The following is a 19571-nucleotide window of genomic DNA, read 5'->3' as shown; positions in this document are numbered from 1 at the left end:
TGTCTAAGATCCCAATCCATAGCCTTGAACTAAAGAGGATAATGTCATTAATCAGTTGATGGTTAAGCACTTTATTTATTTCAGCAATGTACAATATAGCAGGGTTTTTTTTTTTTTTTGGTTTTTGTTTTTGTTTGTTTTGGTGTTTGTTTGTTTGTTTGTTTCATTCCCAGAGATTCTCTGCTGACAGGAATTTGGAGTGTTTCTTTCTGAATGTGTACTAGAGAATGCACTCGATCCTGCTTCAGTTAAAGACTTCTTTGGAATCCAAGGCAGAATGCATTTAACTGGGGGGTGAAAGTAAAAAAGAACACACTGCTCAGGATAAAAAAAAAAAAACAGAGGGGCGCCTGGGTGGCTCAGTCAGTTAAGCATCTGACTTCGGCTCAGGTCATCATCTCGTGGTTTGTGAGTTCAAGCCCTGCGTTGTCTGGGCTGTAATTACTGAGCTGTCAGCACAGAGCCCGGAGCCTGCTTCAGATTCTGTGTCTGCCTCTCTCTCTGCTCCTCCCCCGCTCGCGCTCACTCGCACTCTCTCTCCAAAATAAATAAGCATTGAAAAAAAGTTTAAAAAAAGAATGAAAAAATAGAGTTTGGGGAGATTTTGATGTCCCTCTGACCTGGAAATGGAACAATATCTACTGTTATCGTTGACTAAAATTGTCCCCTTGCTGTGTTTTATGCGCTGGGATGTGCCAACAGTTTGAACTTTCATATAGAATTTGTTTCTACTCTGAGCTCTACTGGGTATTAGCATTTTGACTTGAAGCACAATATTTAACCTCCCTTGAGCTTAGTTTCTTTTATATGCCAAAAGGTGACCATACTTGCCCTAGGTACCTCACAGAATTGCTGTCTCAAAGTACCTCACAGGTACTTGCCCTAGGCACCTCACAGGTACTTGCCCTAGTACCTCACAGGTACTTGCCCTAGTACCTCACAGGTACTTGCCCTAGGTACCTCACAGGTACTTGCCCTAGGTACCTCACAGGTACTTGCCCTAGGCACCTCACAGGTACTTGCCCTAGGTACCTCACAGGTACTTGCCCTAGGTACCTGACAGAATTACTGTCTCAAAAAGAACAGTAGAGGATAGTACTTTCTGGGTTATAAAATACTATGCAAATATAAAAGATTGTTAAGAAACAGGAAAATACCGGAAAACCACATGTGACTTACATCATGGTCCTGGTGAGTCATCTTGTCAGGGAGGCAAGAATGGTTATAAAATCAGAAGATTTTGAAGATGCTCAGTGTCTTCCAAGCAGAACCTATTCAAAGTAGAATAGTGATAAAAACTGCAAAACATCAATGCCCCAAGGATACTAGGTCATTTTTGGCCGCTTTATAATTTATGTCTGACATAAAATGCTAGGGAAGAAACTTCTCTCACGTAGACTGCAAAGCTAGACAGATGAAAGATCTGGGGGAAATCTAAGTTTAGAATAATTCCATGTAACGTTGAAAGTGTGAGCAAGGAAGGTCTTCCCTGTAATGTGGTACCACTTAAGAAGTGAGATCCAAAGAAAACTGGGGCAAAGAAAGTGAGCAAACAACGGGTGTGCACACGGCCGACGCGGGCCCCTGGCCACTCCGATCAAAGCCACTGATTAGTTCCTTGCAGCTCTGGGACTCTGATTCAGAGATTAAATGAGTTATAAGGTTTTTCCCCTGGTGTGAATCGCTTGTAATTTTTCCCTTTTCACAATAGGGCTAAATGCAGCGAAGTTTAGTCTTCTCTTTGAGGAGGCTTTAGGAATAGAAGGCACATAAATTTAGTACTGGCTATGACCAAACAGTGAGAGAGATCATGACCCACAATATCTCATTTAATCTTCTGGCCAGTCCTATCAGATAGACATTCCTGTTCTCACTTTACCTGCAAGGAAGCTGAGGGTCAGCAGAGTTCAGTAGGTTTACCGGGGTCGTACGTGAAGTTACCGCGCTGAAACGTAAACCCGTGTCTAGCTGATGCCAAGAGCACCTCGTTGTGCAGTTGAGACACCTCAATAGAGGAATTCTTCTGGGACATTTATGTATTACAAAAATGGAATAGGAGCCATTATCCACGTGGTACGAGTTCAGGGGGAATGGATGTGATTCCAAACACCTTTATCGGCTGGACTTCCTGAGTCTAAAAATGTTCCGTTAAAACCACAGGCAGCAAATCAGTTTCATTTTAAACCCCAATTCTGATTAGTTAACAGTCACTGCCTGAGTCACTGTGTTGAGAACGATTCTGAGGAGGGTGCTTCCTGCCTCAGCAGGAAAGAGTCTTATGATCGATCAGGGATGACTGCTATGGATGTGGGAGGGAAGAGTGGTGGCTTAAGTGCCAAGTTTCTCCCATTATGGAACCTGACATATGTTACCTTGATTTAAGCTTCCGCTGTTAACAGTCCAGCTCCTTGGGAGGAGGCCTACATTCAGCCTCATCAGTTCTCGCACCTCATTCTGTGAGGAAGTTAATGCGATCTTCTCTGAAGGGAAGTAACCGATTGTCCAAAGGGAAAAGAGATTGTGAGAGCAGTGCACTCATGGGGAATGCTCTGTTCCTTTCATGAATGTGTCCAGAGGGGCATTGTTTGAAAATCACCCAAGGTTAATCACCAGGCTTTCTTGGATGGCTTCAGCATTGGTTCGCTGCTGGTGCTTAGGGTTAAATAGGTACCTACAGTCTTATAAAAATAAAAATCGGTATATTAATTGGAATTCACTTCCATTTGAGCAATAAAATTGCTTTATAGTCTTTGCTAGAATCAGTAGGAATTAATCTGAACAGTGGTACCTTGCTAGAGGAAAAAGGTAAAATCATGTCTACGTTTTCGCGGGATAGGGCAGAGACGTGGGAAATTTATGCTAGGGGGAAAAGGCAAAAAACTGAGTTTAAGCAACGTTAGTTAGCCGCCATCCGCGAGCTCCTCTCAATGTCAGTCCAGGAGAAAAAACGATAAGGTGGCTTGGGGGAAGGATAAGGATAGTGACTGGGGATCAGCATAAAAGCAATATCTAAGTGAGAGCCAGACAAGGACCAGGAATTGAACCGTACCCTACTAACTGCTTTATTTACACTAAGGCCTAACAAACCAGATATTATCAGTTCGGCCAGCTCGGTCCACTCACTTGTTGGTTTAGTCAAAAAGCTGGTTGGATTGATATTTTCCATGAGGTGATGGATTTGGCCGAATGCAACGTTTGCCTGAATTTCATACCAGCCCAGTCTAGTTCACACTGTAAATCTTAATTTGCTGCTTGTCTTGATTTTCTACCACTAATAGGATCTACACATCTGAAAATTATGTTTTCAATATCATCATTCAAATAATTCATGTAAGCAAAATTAAACTTGATATGATTTCCCATGGGAAATAAGAATATGAAATGAGCTCCCTTATACTAATCTCATTTTGCCCTTAGCCACTACACAATTGAACAAGTAACATCTCTAATATCTTCACAGAATTTAATTGGCCCCAATAATAGCGGCTTCATAATATTTGTAGGATGCCCCTTTAGGGTGGTGAGTATCCTTAGAGAGGTCTATAAGTGAAGTGTGGTAGAGTGAGCGAATACATTCTCCTAGATCAGTAATCAAGTCAGATATCCAAGGCAAGTAAGCCTGACGCTTATTTCAAGGCTTGAGGAATCAGTTCTGCAGTGTGCCTCCTGGTGTGGCAAGGTTATAGTTTAACTACAGACAAGGCTCAGGGCTTGGGCAGGCACCTCTGAGCCCGGAGGTGACAGCAGACTAGGGATGACAAATGGCTTCAAAAAAGAGTAATGTTTACGTAACAATCTGCTGTTCCAGAGACCTTTTCAAAATGTTTCATTTTAGGAATGATCAAATACTTGCAAAATAATCAAAGATATGCAAAAATACAAGAATTTTTAATGAAAAATTTTCAATGAAAATTTGAAGGGCACAATTTCAGCAAAGTCGCTGTAAGACAGGTACCCTCATAATGACCTGGTGGATGAATCAAGGGGTTTAAGCTTTCTGTTGGACGATTTGGCAGTGTGCATGATCATTTTAAAAATATTCATAGTCCTTGGCCCAATAATTCCACTTCTGGGAATTGACCTAGAGAAATAAACTAAAATCCAATAAAAGACTTATATAAAGACTTTCACTGAATCATTATATGGAAAAATAAAATATACATACATATGCATATGCATATATATATATATATATATATATATATATATATATATAAAAAGGACCAAAAAACCAAATATTATTTAAACAAAGAAATTAACACCATAAATTTGTAGCCATTAAAATTATGTTAAAAAATATTTCTAAAGTCCCAATAAGGAAATTATTGTCATAGCACATTAAATCAAAGTAAGGAATAGACAATTTTATATTTAGGGTGATCTCAAATTATATTTAAAAAAATACATTAAAAGAAATGCATTAATATCAATAGCAATTATCTCAAGGTGGCATGCATATAGAAGATTTTCTGGGGTTTTTTTAATGTTTATTTTTGAGAGAGAGGGGCAGAGAGGGGGGGAGACACAGAATCCAAAGCAGGCTCCAGGCTCTGAGCTGTCAGCACAGAGCCCGACGCAGGGCTTGAACCCATAAACTGTGAGATCGTGACCTGAGCTGAAGTTGGAAGCTTAACCGACTGAGCCACCCACGTGCTCCAGAAGATTTTCTGTTTTATCACTATAGTGTTCCCCATTTATTGATATCATGTAATAAGTATGTAATATTTCAAAATAATAATAAAAATAACAAGCAATTTTATATGTATTATTATACTGGACTGAAAAATAGATTTAAGGAGTACTAACATTATTCCCACTTTATAGACGAGAACACAGATGCAGAGCAATTAGATGGGTTAACCAAGGTCACAGTGGCTATAATTTGTAGAGCCAGGATTCCTCATCTCGTATTCCCCCTTCTATCACATACTACCTCTTTCAGAAAGAGAATATAAGAGGGGCAGTGCAGTAACAATAGCTTATGTCTGTTAATAACCAGAGGAGTAGTTTAATAAGATGCTCTCCACACAGAACTGTATATGAGCTTTGCTTAGTTAAAACTTTGGTTTTCAAGTTGACTCCATGTCTGATCTTCCACAATTGAGACTGTCTCTAATTGAGAAGTTAAAGCAAACGATCTCCCATGTTGTGCTTTCTTCTTTTTGTTTTTACTTTCTCTTTTCTTTTCTTTATTTTATTTTTGCAATAACATTTATTGTCAAGTTAGCTAACCTACAGTGTATACAGTGTGCTCTTGGTTTTGGGGGTAGATTCCCGTGATTCATTGCTTCCATACAACACCCAGTGCTCATCCCAGCAAGTGCCCTCCTCAATGCCCATCAGCCATTTTCCCTGTCTCCCCAGCACCGCCCCCCCCCACCATCCCTCAGTTTGGTCTCTGGATTTAAGAGTCTCTTATGGTTTGCCTCCCTCCCTCTCTGTTTGTAACTATTTTTTTTCCCCTTCCCTTCGCCCATGGTCTTCTGTTAAGTTTCTCAAGATCCACATATGAGTGAAAACATATGATATCTTTCTTCCTCTGACTTATTTCCCTTGGCATAATTCCCTCCAGGCCCACCTCACACCGGTCAGAGTGGCTAAATTAACAAGCCAGGAAACAACAGATGTTGGCAAGGATGTGAAGAAATGGGAACCCTCTTGCACAGATAGTGGGAATGCAAACTGGTGCAGCCGCTCTGGAAAACAGTGTGGAGGTTCCTCCAAAAATTAAAAATAGATCTACCCTATGACCCAGCAGTAGCACTGCTAGGAATTCACCCAAGGGATACGGGAGTGCTGATGCAGAGGGGCACTTGTACCCCAATGTTTATAGCAGCGCTTTCAACAATAGCCAAATTATGGATAGAGCCCAAATGTCCATCGACAGATGAATGGATAAAAAATTGTGGTTTATATATACAATGGGATCCTTCTTGGCTTTCTTCTTTTTAAAATATCATAATTATCTTTGGTCACTTTCCCATGGTTGGGGAATTTTTTCCAAGCGAAATCTATCAAAATAGATAGCGAGATCTTTCTTTTTTAATTGTCCTATTTCTTTATACCCTGGGCTATGTGCATTCACTTCCCTTCCCTAACAGTAAAAGTTTTTTGGCACATTAAGTGCTTTGAAGTGTGTTTTAAACCATTCCCTATGATACGCGTTTGTTGAAAGCGCTTCAAGAAAACAACCTGTGAATTATTTTGGACCCCTGAGGAAACTGTGCCAGTGACTAAATTTTCAAGGTATGAGATGTCTTTTGGTTTAGCAACTTCTGGCTGCATGGTGGGGGTTGCAAGGCACCAACCTTAGAACTCATTCAGTTCTAATCTGGGTCTTATTTCCCTGAAATTCGTCACCTCTGAGTTCATTTGAAGGTCTGAGGTAAGCCATATCACAAGTCCTGCCATGCACATAGAGTAGACCACTCTAAGCCATCGGTACCCCTAAACCAATCGCTGTGACTAGAGCTAATTGTGCACCTAGCCAGCAGACTCCAGACTCAGCTAGGCTTCCTTGCCCTCACCAGCCCCTGCCTACTGGCTTTCTCCCATATAAGCACCCACAAATAGAAAAGGGGTGACTGGAGCCAATCACCTGTCTAAATTATAACCTAGGGCAGATGGGCAAAGTTGCTCGTGACTTGAATGAGCTAATGTTCTTTTTGATGTGGAAACCTAAATCAGATTCGCACCTCAGGTTCTCCATCAACCCGATCCACGTTTTAGTGGGTTCAACCTCTACATAAATCAAAGCAGTGAAGTAGCAGGCCCTTTCTTTATTTCTTGAGCAAATATTTATGCCGTGTATGAACACAACTGGTCTACACTTCAGGCTCGACGGAGAGGTTAACCGGGAAGTGCGGGACAGGGCTGTGAGCTGGGCACGAATGTATAGGCGTGTTTTCAAGACAGCTGCTATCGGTGGGTTTCAAAATTCATTCTCTCAGTGCTCTGCCTTCCTTTTTCTCCATTTCGGTGTGCGCACTCACCTGTCACAAAGCCTACTATTATATGTCCGCCTCTGAATTATAACATCAGGCAATTAAGATTCACAAGGTGCTGAAAGATTTATAAACAAAGGGAAAGAAAATGTGTTCTATTAAGAAGCCGGGAAGTAAGCATCTTCTCAATGAATTACCCAAAGCCTACATTCTTCTTTTATTGTGGTCCAAGTTTCCTTTATTTGGACAGGAGAAACTTATACCTATGCATCGATATTTCAGATAGTATGACTTTCAGGTCTTCCTGAGGGCTAGTTAAAATGGTGTGCCCATTGGGATTTCTATATGGCCAAATGGTAGAAATGATGCGAGAGTTTTCAGTGTGAAATAATAATGGATCCGACTCAGCGGTGAAAACATTTCTCTAATCAATAAAGGGAAAGCGGGAAGAATCCATTTTTAAAATTCAGTTATTTTTAGCCAATATACTTTGAGGTTGTGTCTTGTTACATAAAGCATAGGAACTTTTATGCACAGTGTCTACTGTATCCAATGGGAGTTGAGTGCATGAACTTTTCACTTCTTAAAGCCTGAGGGGGGGATCTTACTGGAAGAAGGTACTAACTGCTTTGCACACGAAACAGTCCACCTTCCGCTCCTCCTGCACACTTGGCTTTTAATGTTAAGGGAACACCTCTCCATAGCTTTCTTCCGCCCGTTCCTTTTGAAAGGGAATTAGAAGAGAATGTACATTATCACGTGTCTTGCAGGCCTCTCCATTCAGCCCAAGGTCAATCCCTTAGCATATACTGACCGTATTCTCAGGGACGGCACTCCACTAAAGATGGGTCGGATACTACTTTCTCAACAGACATTTATTTAGTGTCTATTCTAAACCAAACCGGGTTTGCAACGAGCATTTAATACGCATCGGGCCTATGGACGCGGATGTGATCACACCCCTGTTATCAGGAGATGTAATTTGACAGGAGAGACGGCCCTCTTAAACTCAATATAGTACATTATCACGTAACACTACAGGTGGGGGCATTTGCATGTAGAAGGTCTTGGGAATTCATTTCTCGGGCAGTCGGGAAAATGTTCTAGGAGAGGCTGCATGTGAGCTCTGGCCGTGTGTTAAAGGATGTGTATGACTTCGCCAGACCGGGGAAAGTACGAAAGGGAGAGGAAAGATGTTTAATCAGAAGATGAGGCTGTACCAGGGCACCTACACTAAAAACACCCTAGAGCCCTAGGTATTCCCTAGAGAGGCCATATATCCTTATCTTGCAGATGCAGTGGGTACAGACCAGAAGGGAGATGTGACCTGCCCGATCTCACAAAGTGGAGCCACACTGCCTCGGTTTGTGCAAATAGAAAACGTCACGACACCTACAATTTCTGGAACACTCCATTCCCAACCTCATCCCTTTCTACTTGTTTGGGTCCTTGTGTTTTTAATCCAGACCGGATGAACAGCCCCCAACTCTGATGCATGTTTCGCTTTATGGAACAGTGGGAAAGACAGAAGGTTTCTTCCCTGTTGGTTCTTCAAGTGTGCACCCTGCATTCTCAGATCCCTGCAGAGAACTAACTCCTTACAGTTACCCTGATTTAAATATCTACTCATTTAGTACATGTAGATACCTTTTAAAATTTGCAATGCTGAAAACATAGCAGAGGAGATAGCCGGCCAAAACATGGCAGCAAGAATACACCCAGATAATGTACGACTGTTGCCATTTATTTTTGCCATATTAATGAAACACAGCATGAAAATCAGTGATAATAAAAAATCGGTTAAGCGAAAGAAAATTTCTACTTAAAATATGGAAAAGTGGCATAGAATATGCCCCCATACATATATCTTTAATAAGTTAATCATGATGCTCAGTCCAATGATTTCAGGAAGAGGAAGACTGACTTTTAGTTCAATTCCGCCGTTTACGAGCAGTGATAGATAGGCTTGATAACCTCTCAAAATCTCCATTTTCTTATCAGTAAACCAGTATAAATAGCTACTTGGGGTGAGTGTGGAAATCAAAGAGTAGTGCAAGTGGAAACTTTTTTTAAACTTTGAAATGTTATCCTGACATAAGGTATTGATATAATTAAGACGCATTTTAAAAGATGGTGTACTTAGAATTTTAAGTGCCGATTTCCTTATGGGTGATCTCTATTTATTTTATTTCCACTTCTTAAGTATTGCTGTATTACATACTAGCGCATTTTTCAAAGTGCTCTGGCTAATGTCAACAGATATATTTTAAGAGATAATTATGCAAAATAGAAGTTTGCATAAATTCGTGGGAAAGTAAATAAATGCAGTGTTAAAGAGTCGTTTTAAAAATACGTGTTTGTGGGTGGTCTGGGTGGCCCAGTCAGTTGAGCCTCAGACGCTTGGTTTCAGCTGAGGTCATGATCTCATGGCTTCGTGGGTTTGAGCCCCATATCGGGCTCTACGCTGACAGTGTGGAGCCTGCTTGGGATTCTCGCTCTTCCGCTCTCTGCCCCTCCCCCACTAACACTGTCTCTGTCTCTGGAAAGAAATAAGCTTTAAAAAATGCATTTCGTCAACAAAGGAATAAACAAACAAAAAGCAGAATCAGACCCATAAATACAGAGATCAAAATAATGGTTGCAGAGGGGCAGGCGTTGGGGGGTTGGGCAAAATGGGCGAAGGGCAGTGAGAGATACAGGCTTCCCGTTATGGAATGTGTAAGCCAGGGAGAGAAAAGGCACAGCTTGGGGAATACAGCCAATGATACTGTCATCGTGTATATGGTGACAGAAGGTGGCTACACTCGTGGGGAACATGGCATAAGGTGTGAACTTGTCAGACCACTGTGTTTTACACCTGACGCTAATGTAACGCTGTGTCAAGCATACTGAGAAAAGTACCTTTTTGTGGGCTTGACTCGACCGAGCACACAATGCAACATGCTTGACTTGCATTTGTTTCCTCTTTTCTTCATCCAAAAAATAGATTTAGTTGCTAGAGCGGAACTACTTCTTCATAAAAGAAAGAGATAATATTCCATCGACGTGATTGCACAAGCCGCGAAGTGCTTTCACTGTCCACTCTCACACTGATCCCCAAAATAACCTGGTAGGTTGGAAGAAAGCGTTCCACACGAAGTATCTTGGTACCGTTACCATCTCTTTTTCAGATGACACAGTGGTGCTCGAGCTAATACCCCGTGTCATAGCAAAACGAGGACTGTGTCCCCTCCCCAGCGTCTCCGCTGCCCTCCTTCTCGGAATTTAGGGATTCATCAATCCTTTATGAAGAAAGCTGACCACGAAAGATGGATGCATTCATTTGTGGGGCCATATGCAGGGCAGGTTTCAAACATGAGAGCACACGTAGTTAAGATTCCTTATATTCGTTTAAACAAACATCTAAAGTCATTTTCGACAAGTGACACTTTAATGCAGCTTATAGTGTTTTTATTCTATTCAGCCTTATAAATATGATACCAAATGCATGTTATTAGCAGGTATTAAAGGATTCTTCTAATGAGTCACACAAAGCTGATTAACCATCTCCTGGTGATTCATTTGTTTATGCAACTGCTTTCCTCCTTAAATCAAGTCAGGTTTTAACAACAGTCTCCTTGAGCATGCTTTTGGCTTTGAATGGAAAATAATAAGTCTTAATGGATTCCCCGCCCCCCCGGAACACCACAGATTCTCATATTACAAATATGTGAAGCCTGTAATTCCCCCCAAAAGCCTGCCACTCCTATTCAATATTTTAAGCCTTAACAGTAGACTGCTTTAAAGAGGTTCTATTCTATAAGGAGCTCCTGACTTGAGCATAATATCCTGTGAAGGCTTACTGTAATAGATACAAAATTATACACACAGAAAAAGAAATGAGCAAGCTATAATCTGTACGAGAGCGGATTTAATGGTTTTTGTTAAATTGTTATTAATTCTCTACGTTTCGAAAGCGAATACGTCTCTCTTATTGGCCTAATACAGTTCAGCTCAGTTGTCCCTAAAACCCCAGCGAGAAGCAACAGATCCAGGATGAAGGGAGAAGTGTTGTCTGGATTCATTACCTACTCAAGTGGTTGCCGTTATATGGCTTTCAAGACAGTATACTTAAATGTATATTTTTAGCTGTCAGTTAGGTGTTTGTATCCGTTTCCCACAACCCCTGCACGTGGTTCAAAATTACATGTATTGTGTAACCCGTCCGGTGAAAGAGACTGCCTTACTTGCCCAATTTCTACCCTGCCTCCAAATGTAATTACTGTTCCTTATGAAGAAATTAGTAGTTCATTCTAATTTCTGAGAAATTTTATTCTAAGTAGATAGATGACAGGTAGGTAGGTAGGTAGATAGATAGATAGATAGATAGATAGACAGATAGATAGATATAGCACCTATGAATGGAAAAGATAGCCATCTTGACTCAAAATAAGAGAAATGAGAGTTAAAACTACTCCAAGGTACCATTTTTCAATTATCACACTGGCTACAATCAAAAAGCTTGATAATATACTCGTTGGCAAAGATTTATGTAAACAGGCATTTTAATTTGTTGCTAAGAGTAGTACAAATTCAAGAGAAATTTAACAGAGATCTATCAACATTTCAAATGCACATATCCTTTGACCCAACAACTCCACTTGGGGAATTGAAACCATAGATGTTTGTGTGCATGCGTGAAATTATATCTAATGTAATAATTATATATAATTATATAATATGTAATTTCAGAAAGCAAATATTGCTAAGAATCTAAACACGAATCAATACAAAAATGAATAGGTAAATTGGGCTACATCCATACAGTGGAATAGGATCTTGCCTTAAAAAAGAATGAGGACGCTCTCAAAGGAGACAGTTTAGTGCAATATGTTAGGATATTGACATTGGAAGAGCTCTTCTGGGTTCCTTCACAGCCCTGCCACTTATTTATTAACTATGTCATCGTATGTGTTTTGAGGGGTTCGTGTTACATTTATAGATTTATTTAGGGAGAATTAATAACATGCTTTCATTTTGGACAATTCCTATTCAGGACAGCATTTACTGTCTACCCTCTTTTGTGTTCTTCAAGAGTGGTTTTATTTATTTATTTTTTCACCACACTATATTACGTTTATTTATTTATTTTTAACTTAAATTCAAGGTAGTTAACATACAGTGTAGTCTTGGCTTCAGGAGTAGAGCCCAGTGATTCATCACTTACATATGACACCCAGGGCTCATCCCCACAAGCGCCCTCCTTGATGCCCGTCGCCCATTTAGCCCATCCCCCCACCCACATCCCCTCCAGCAACCCTCAGTTTGTTCTCTGTATTTAAGAGTCTCTTATGGTTTTCCTCCATCTGTTTTCATCTTATTTTTCCTTCCCTTCCCCTATGTTCATCTGTTGTGTTTCTTAAATTCCACATATGAATGAAATCATATAGTTGTCTTTCTCTGGCTGACTTATTTTGCTTAGCATGATACCCTCTAGTTCCACATTGTTGCAAATGGCAAGATTTCATTCTTTTTCATCACCGAGTAGTATTCCATTATGTGTGTGTGTATGTGTATATATATGTGTGTATATATATATACACATACATATATATATATATGGTATGTTTTATATATGAGTGATTTTAAAGTGTTCTCTTCATATAAAACTTACCTTTTACATTTAAAACTTCTCCTAAATGTCTTATCTTCTTTGTTACTATTGTAAACACGTGGCTTCTTTCATTTTGTCATTTATTCCATTAAAACAACGACCTTACTGAAAGTTATTGATTTCTGTATATTATTTTGCACCTCACTAATGTACCGATTTATGATAGTTTTTGGTCTTCAGTTGTTTGTGTTGGGTTTTCTATGAATACAATCCTACCATTTGCAAATAGGAATAGTTTCACCTCCTCTCTTTTAATTTATAGCTAATTTCTTTTACTTGTCTATTGTTTTAGGTAGTATTTCCAATATAACATTAAATAATAATAGTAATACTGGGTATTTGTATCTAGTTCCTTACTTTAGTGGGAATGCATCTAGTATTTCCCCATTAAACGTGATACTGCCTTTTGGGGTGAGATAGATATATTTTATTATGTTAAGAATATATCCATACATTCTTATTAACTCTTTTTTAAATTAAAAGTCTGTTGAAGTTTGCCATGTGTCTTCCACCATTTTTAGAGTCAGTGAAAATTTTTCTTCCTAGATCTACTATGATGATGAATTATATTAGATTTCGTATTACAATATCATCTTTGCATTCCTAAAATAAACTACGTACTCCCAATGGGTTTGTTCTTTTAATGTCCTATTTATTGTTAATATTATATGTTGATTTTTTGCATCAATTTTCCTAAATTGTCTTGGTCTATAGTTTTATTTTTTTGTGCCAATTTTTAAAATTTTGGTATCGGTGTTAAAATACTTTCATGGAAAATAAATAGCTTTTGGCTCTGTTCATTTTCTATGTCCTGAACTAAAATAGTTGCTCTTCAAAAGCTAGATAGAATTTCACAGTGAAATCATCTGAACTGGATACAGTTTTGTGGCTTTGTTTTTGTCTAGTGGGATAATCTGTTTGATAATTTTCTCATATTCTATGGAAATTAGTCTGTTGCAATTTTCTATGAATTTTGCAGTCAATTTTGGTAAAGCATGTCTTCCTAGAAAATGATTTCATCCAAGTTTTCACGCTTAGTAGCATAGAGTTGAAAAAATAGCTTATTATAGCTTTAATTTTATCTGTTCATATGATTAGTTCCCTAAAATCATTTTGTTTATTTCATGCAAATGTGTGCTTTCTTTCTCTCCTCATTAGGTTAGCTAAATATTTGCCTATTATTTTTAAATCAACAAATCATAATTTAAAATTATAATTATAATTTATATTTTATTTGTAATCATAAGTCCTGTTGTTATTTCTCTAATTCATTCATTTTTGCTTTTCTCCTTAAATACCCTCTATTTTTCTTTTGTTTATTTTATTATTCTTTATCTAATTCAGTCAGATGCTTATTTCAGTTATCTTTTGTTCTTGCTTTTTCACCAACATACATGTTTTAAAATATTTATTTATTTTTGAGAGAGAGAGAGAGAGAGAGAGAGAGAGAGAGAGAGAATAAGCAGAGGAGGAATAGAGAGGGAGGGAGATACAAAATCCGAAGCAGGCTCCAGGCTCCGAGCTGTCAGCACAGAGCCCAAGGCGGGACTCGAACTCATGAACCATGAGATCTTGACCTGAGCTGAAGTCAGACGCTTAACTGACTGAGCCACCCAGTCGCCCCCGTACATTTTTAATGTTATGAAATTTCCTCTGATCACTGCTTTTGCTGTACCCTACAGGTCCTGATATTTACTGTTTTCATTACAATGTATTTCTATCAATTCTGACATTTCAGTGTATATTGCCTCTTAACAAGAGTTTCTTAAAACTTTTATTTTTTTTGTTTAAATTTGAGACATAAGATTCCTTGTCTTTTCTGTAATCAGAGAATATCATCTAACTCTAGTTTTCTTTCTTACACTTGTTAAGGATATATAATTAGGTGCCTCTGCACAGTGCTTCTGTTTGCAATTTTGCCTTGGGTCTGAATTATTTAAAGAGGGGGACTGTCTGTTTCTACTCTTGCTAGCGTGTATCCCTATTTTGTAGTATCTTTTTCTTAATGTTATCATCAGATACCTCCAGCATAATATAAGCTTCATGCAGGTAGACATCTTCCTGTCTTACTGAAAACTATATTCTTAGCTACTAGAAGATTTCTGGGCAGATAGTGGGAGTCTGATCAATATTTGTTAAACGAATGCATATTCCTAGAAGTAGAAATTCTGAGTCATAGGCAATTGGTTCTGAAGGTTTAGGGAGGCCTTGGAGGTCAGGAAAAAGAAACTTCATTATGTATTTCCGCTATAAATCTAAGACTGTGAAATTGGCTTTCGGACGTACAATGGCAATGATTGCTATTTGTCAGTGAATACCTTATCTTTCTTAAAATCAGTGAATTTACCTGAGCATATGGACGCCCAGCTAGAGGTTAAATTTCCCACTCTCGCTCTGAATTACGTATGGCCATGTCATTATCACCAAAGAAAAAGGAGTGGAAACAATCAGTGTAACCTCTGGCTCCCTGAAGAGGAAATTGTTTGCCTTGAATGTCTTCTTTTTGCTTTTCCCATGAACTGGGTTAAGGATATGATTACACGCCGGTCTTGACCTTGTAGGATAACGTCTTTTTTGCTCATATACCTTCTAAAGGTGTTAACACATTTTTACAGTATGGAGAAAGTTTCATTTCTGGCATGTTTTAAATATTGATGTTTTAAGATGAAACAAGTACATCAACTTGTAAATTGGTTCACTGAAATCTAAATACCTTAAGCCAACCATTTTCTACTGACCCTGGAAAATACAGAGAATCTGGAGTCACCATTACTGTTGCTGCTGCTGTTGGATCCAGTGCCCGTGTGCACTGTAGGACCAAGATTGCTGGAGCACAAGCTGACATATGACCCCTGGACTTGCACCATCACGCAGAACCCGGAAGCCTAGGTCATCCGGTCTGCAGACTTTCTCAGAAGCATTTCAAGAAAGCTAAGTAAGAAAAAATACGCATTCTCCCTTTGTCTCGCCATCCGGTCTTTCCTGTGCCTTCCATAAACTCAACCTAAATGGAAGCTAACTGGCAAGAAAATCTGAGAATTCGTTTTGAAGTGTCCAACATTCTGCGACACAGGGAAATCCATGGGAAATGGAGCTGAGAGCAAATAAAACTGTCTAGCACAGTCTACCCATTTGTTTGCTTAGCACCCCTTCTCATCTCTGTTCCCATATTTGAAGTTACATGTAACAAAAAATAACAAGAACATCATGCTTCTTTCTAGTAACTACTCCTCATGGAGACAGATACTCTCTCATACACTCTTGCCCCTTAAAACAAAGACACAGAATCCCCATACCAATTACAGAAGATGTTAATTCCTCTTCTAGCTCAGTAATAATGCCACCTATATATTTAATCTAAAATTTAAATTATAAAATTAACCACTACCAGTATGTCTGAAATAAAACAATAGGGAAAATGGAGAAAGGAAATATTTACATAACAAGTAAAGAAACTCCTATATCTCTTGTTTCTGTGACACTAATGAGGCCATAGTTGATATTTACAACTCCATTCCCCACCCTCCCCCCACCTGTTCTTTGTTCCTTTCACTTTTAACCAGCCCCTCTGCTGATTGGAGTTTTCAATGGGCCACTGTTGCCTTTTATTAATTTCTACTGTTGGACGTGGAAGTACTAAGACACATTGATAGCACAGAGCCTGCTTGGGATTCAGTCCCTCCAGAGAGGAAGTTAACCCCCCCTATATCCGTCAACTCAGTGTCATTAGGAACCAACAATAGTCAGGTGGCAGTCTCATGTTCCAATTCAATGAAATCATTGTGTCTACTACTGGAAGCTTTCATCCCTTGGAGATTAAGACCTCCGAATCAACAGAACTTAGAGTTGGCAGAACAGGAAATAAAAACTCTGCTCTTGCCTTAATAACTGTATTAGTGAGAGGGGTCACTCCTACTTGTAACCTTCATTCATAGATCCTCATTGACAAAATGGTTTCACCCCTCTTTCAAAAATCTCCAGTACATTCTAGACACCATGTTGATTTGAAGCTAGTCATCATCCATTTAAACATACATGAACTGGGGCGCCTGGGTGGCTCAGTCGGTTAAGCGTCCGACTTCGGCTCAGGTCACTATCTCTCGGTGTGTGAGTTCGAGCCCCACGTCGGGCTCTGTGCTGACTGCTCAGAGCCTGGAGCCTGTTTCGGATTCTGTGTCTCCCTCTCTCTCTGACCCTCCCCCGTTCATGCTCTGTCTCTCTCTGTCTCAAAAATAAATAAACGTTAAAAAAATTTTAAACATACATGAACAGCTATTTTTTAGAAGCAAGATATATGTATCTTTACTTTTTCTCCTGAATATAATGTGATCATTGCATTTCTGTCATAGGATTTTATCCTAATTTAGTATATATTATGTTTGAAAGTTATACTCCTTTGATTTTTTTTAATATCCTATGACTAAACTCTTAAGTTTTAAAAACCGCATGTGGCATAAGTTGTCATTATAATTCTTAGTGCACAGTTGATCAAAATAACAAATTAAAGTACAAATTTGATAAATTACAATTAAACATGAATAGGACAATTTAATTGGAAATGCATCTCTTAATGAGATGTATGGAACATTTTTGCAAGTAATTCTCTTATCTGCAAAAGAAAACAGTCACTGATCAAATGGATGTCATTTCTTGAGCCCTCAACGAAATAGGACTCAGTGTCTATTTTTTGTGCCATTATTTGTTTTTTATAGATATGTGTTCTGAGAAAACTTGCACACCCACTTATTTAGAATTTGTCTAAGTCATATGCAAATAATTTGTCAGCTGAACAGTCCAATAGGTCTCTTTCGATTTCATTTTAAGCTAAGAAATGAAAACCACCTAGTTTACAAAAGGATTAGCTACTCAGTCTTCTCATTTATTCACTTTCTCAATGCTAATACCAGAATTTCAAGTTGTCTCTTCATTTGGTGCCATTTACTGTGGGGCAATGAACCAGAGTAAACTATGAATGGAAAGAGCATGCCTTTCCTTTGTAAAGTAGGATGGGGAATCATGAGAGGAAAGGTGTAGGGAAAAGCGCCACATGGGAAATTAAATTAATCCAAAGGTGATTTCCAAGTTTGCTACCAAGTAAGTCATCTCAGAAGTCATGGAACATAAAGGCTCACAGAATAAATGAAGTCACTCAAATCACATGGGTTATTAAATTAATTTACAGTGAACAGTGAGAAATAGGGACAAGTGACGGAAGGTTACCGCACTTAAAAGATGCAAGTAGGATGGAATCATCAGACTACCATAAGCCAGGGAACATATATTACCTCTCCCCCAACACACATCAGCTACTCCTGCTGATGGTATAGATAAAAATGTCAGAGATTTGGGCAGTGCCTGCCTGGCTCAGTCAGAAGAGCATGTGACTCTTGACCTTGGGGTTGTGAGTTTGAGCCCCACATTGGGTGTAGAGATTACTTAAATAGGTAAACTTAAAAAAAATTGTTTTAAAAGAATATCAGAGATTTGGTATTATTGAGGAAGAACAACTTGGCAAAAGGTTCCTGAAACCATCCCATGCTCTGAGAGACATGGCGGGGGGCGGGGGGAACCACGTGGATATGCCTGGCCACAGCTATAGCTGGCCAATTAACCTGCTGAGGAGCTGTGAATTTTGTATACATTTCTTTAGTACAACACACATAGGACCATGATGGGATCAAACTGGGTGTCGAAGTGGGTGGCAAATTTAAAGATGGCATGATTGTCATCATGACTTGACCCTTTGATCCCTTTCTATCTATAAGTAACTCTCTTTATCTCTTTGTTCTATCACAAAGACACTATTTGTATCATATTGTTAATGTGTATTGTATGTAACTAACGTACGTGCTATTTATATTTAACAAAGATTACACATTCTATGTCTCACAAGTTACTTGTTTCACCAGTATTAGTATATAATATATGTATATAATTTGTACCTATATATTATAAACTCTTACTTTCTTTTTTAAAGATCATTTAAAACATTTTGATCTTAGAGCAAGAGTTCAAGGGGCAAAGGGAGAGAGAGAATCCCAAGCAGGCTCTGTGCTATCAGTGCGGAGCCCAACATGGGGCTCGATCCCACGACCCTGGGATCATGACCTGAACTAAAATTAAGAGTCGGACACTCAACTGACTGAGCCACCCAGGCACCCCTCTACTATCTTACTTTCTATCCTTAACACTCCTTATGAGTTTTATTCATTATTTTATTTGCTTTTTGTTTATCCCACTAGCGAAGGAGAGATTCCCACCCCAGGTTTATTGAGATGGCTGAACACATAGCACCTGACACTGGACAATAGTCGCATATATTCACAGTCCAAGAGAGGAGGACACTGCATGCCATGCAGGGACTCAAGGGGGTTGTATTCAGGAACAGAGTAAATAACCAGGGACTGTGGGGGGCAGACTTTGTAGTATCCGTTCAGTAATTCAAACACTGTCTTCAGGATTCAAAACATTTTGGGCTACTAATGTTACACAATTATTTGTGTAGTAATATCATAGCAATAACTATGGATACACATTTTTCATCATTTCTCTAGATGTTGATTGCATTTGCTAAAATTGTTATTTAGGAAGTATGTGGCCTTGTAAAATACAAGATATTCTTTCTTTTTTTAATTTCTTAATGTTTATTTTCAAGAGGGAGAGAGAGAGCATGTGCAAGCAAGTGGGGGAGGGGCAGAGAGAGAGGGAGACACAGAATCTGAAGCAGGTTCCAGGCACCGAGCTGTCAGCACAGAGCCCGACGCGGGGCTCGAACCCACAAACCGTGAGATCATGACCTGAGCCAAGTCAGACACTTGATTTCAGTTCAGGTCATGACCCCAGGGCTGTGGGATCGAGCTCCACATTGGACTCCGTGCTGAGGGTGGAACCTGCTTAAGATTCGCGCTCTCTCTCCCTCTGCCCCCCTCCCCCACCTGTGTGCACATACTCTCTCTCTCTAAAAATAGTTTTGG

General features: G+C 39.2%; 1 long non-coding RNA gene across 2 annotated transcripts in view; it reads right to left on the bottom strand.

Annotated features, from left to right (window-relative positions):
- The window catches only part of LOC109250487 (uncharacterized), a 347132-nt gene that overhangs the window by 194165 nt on the left and 133396 nt on the right, over window positions 1-19571 (bottom strand). The window contains exon 3 of one of the 2 annotated variants that reach the window (XR_008418373.1): window positions 1179-1271. The exons of the other annotated variant lie outside the window; for it this stretch is intronic. This is a non-coding gene — a long non-coding RNA (uncharacterized LOC109250487). Of the gene's footprint in view, window positions 1-1178; window positions 1272-19571 lie in introns of those variants that run through there. 2 annotated transcript variants of the gene reach the window in all.

This window comes from Panthera pardus, unplaced genomic scaffold (assembly GCF_024362965.1).
Source record: "Panthera pardus isolate Hobbes unplaced genomic scaffold, ASM2436296v1 HiC_scaffold_27, whole genome shotgun sequence".
Classification (NCBI taxonomy): Eukaryota; Metazoa; Chordata; class Mammalia; order Carnivora; family Felidae; genus Panthera; species Panthera pardus.
Note: the sequence above shows the minus strand (reverse complement) of the source record. Positions and strands in the feature narration are given on the sequence as shown.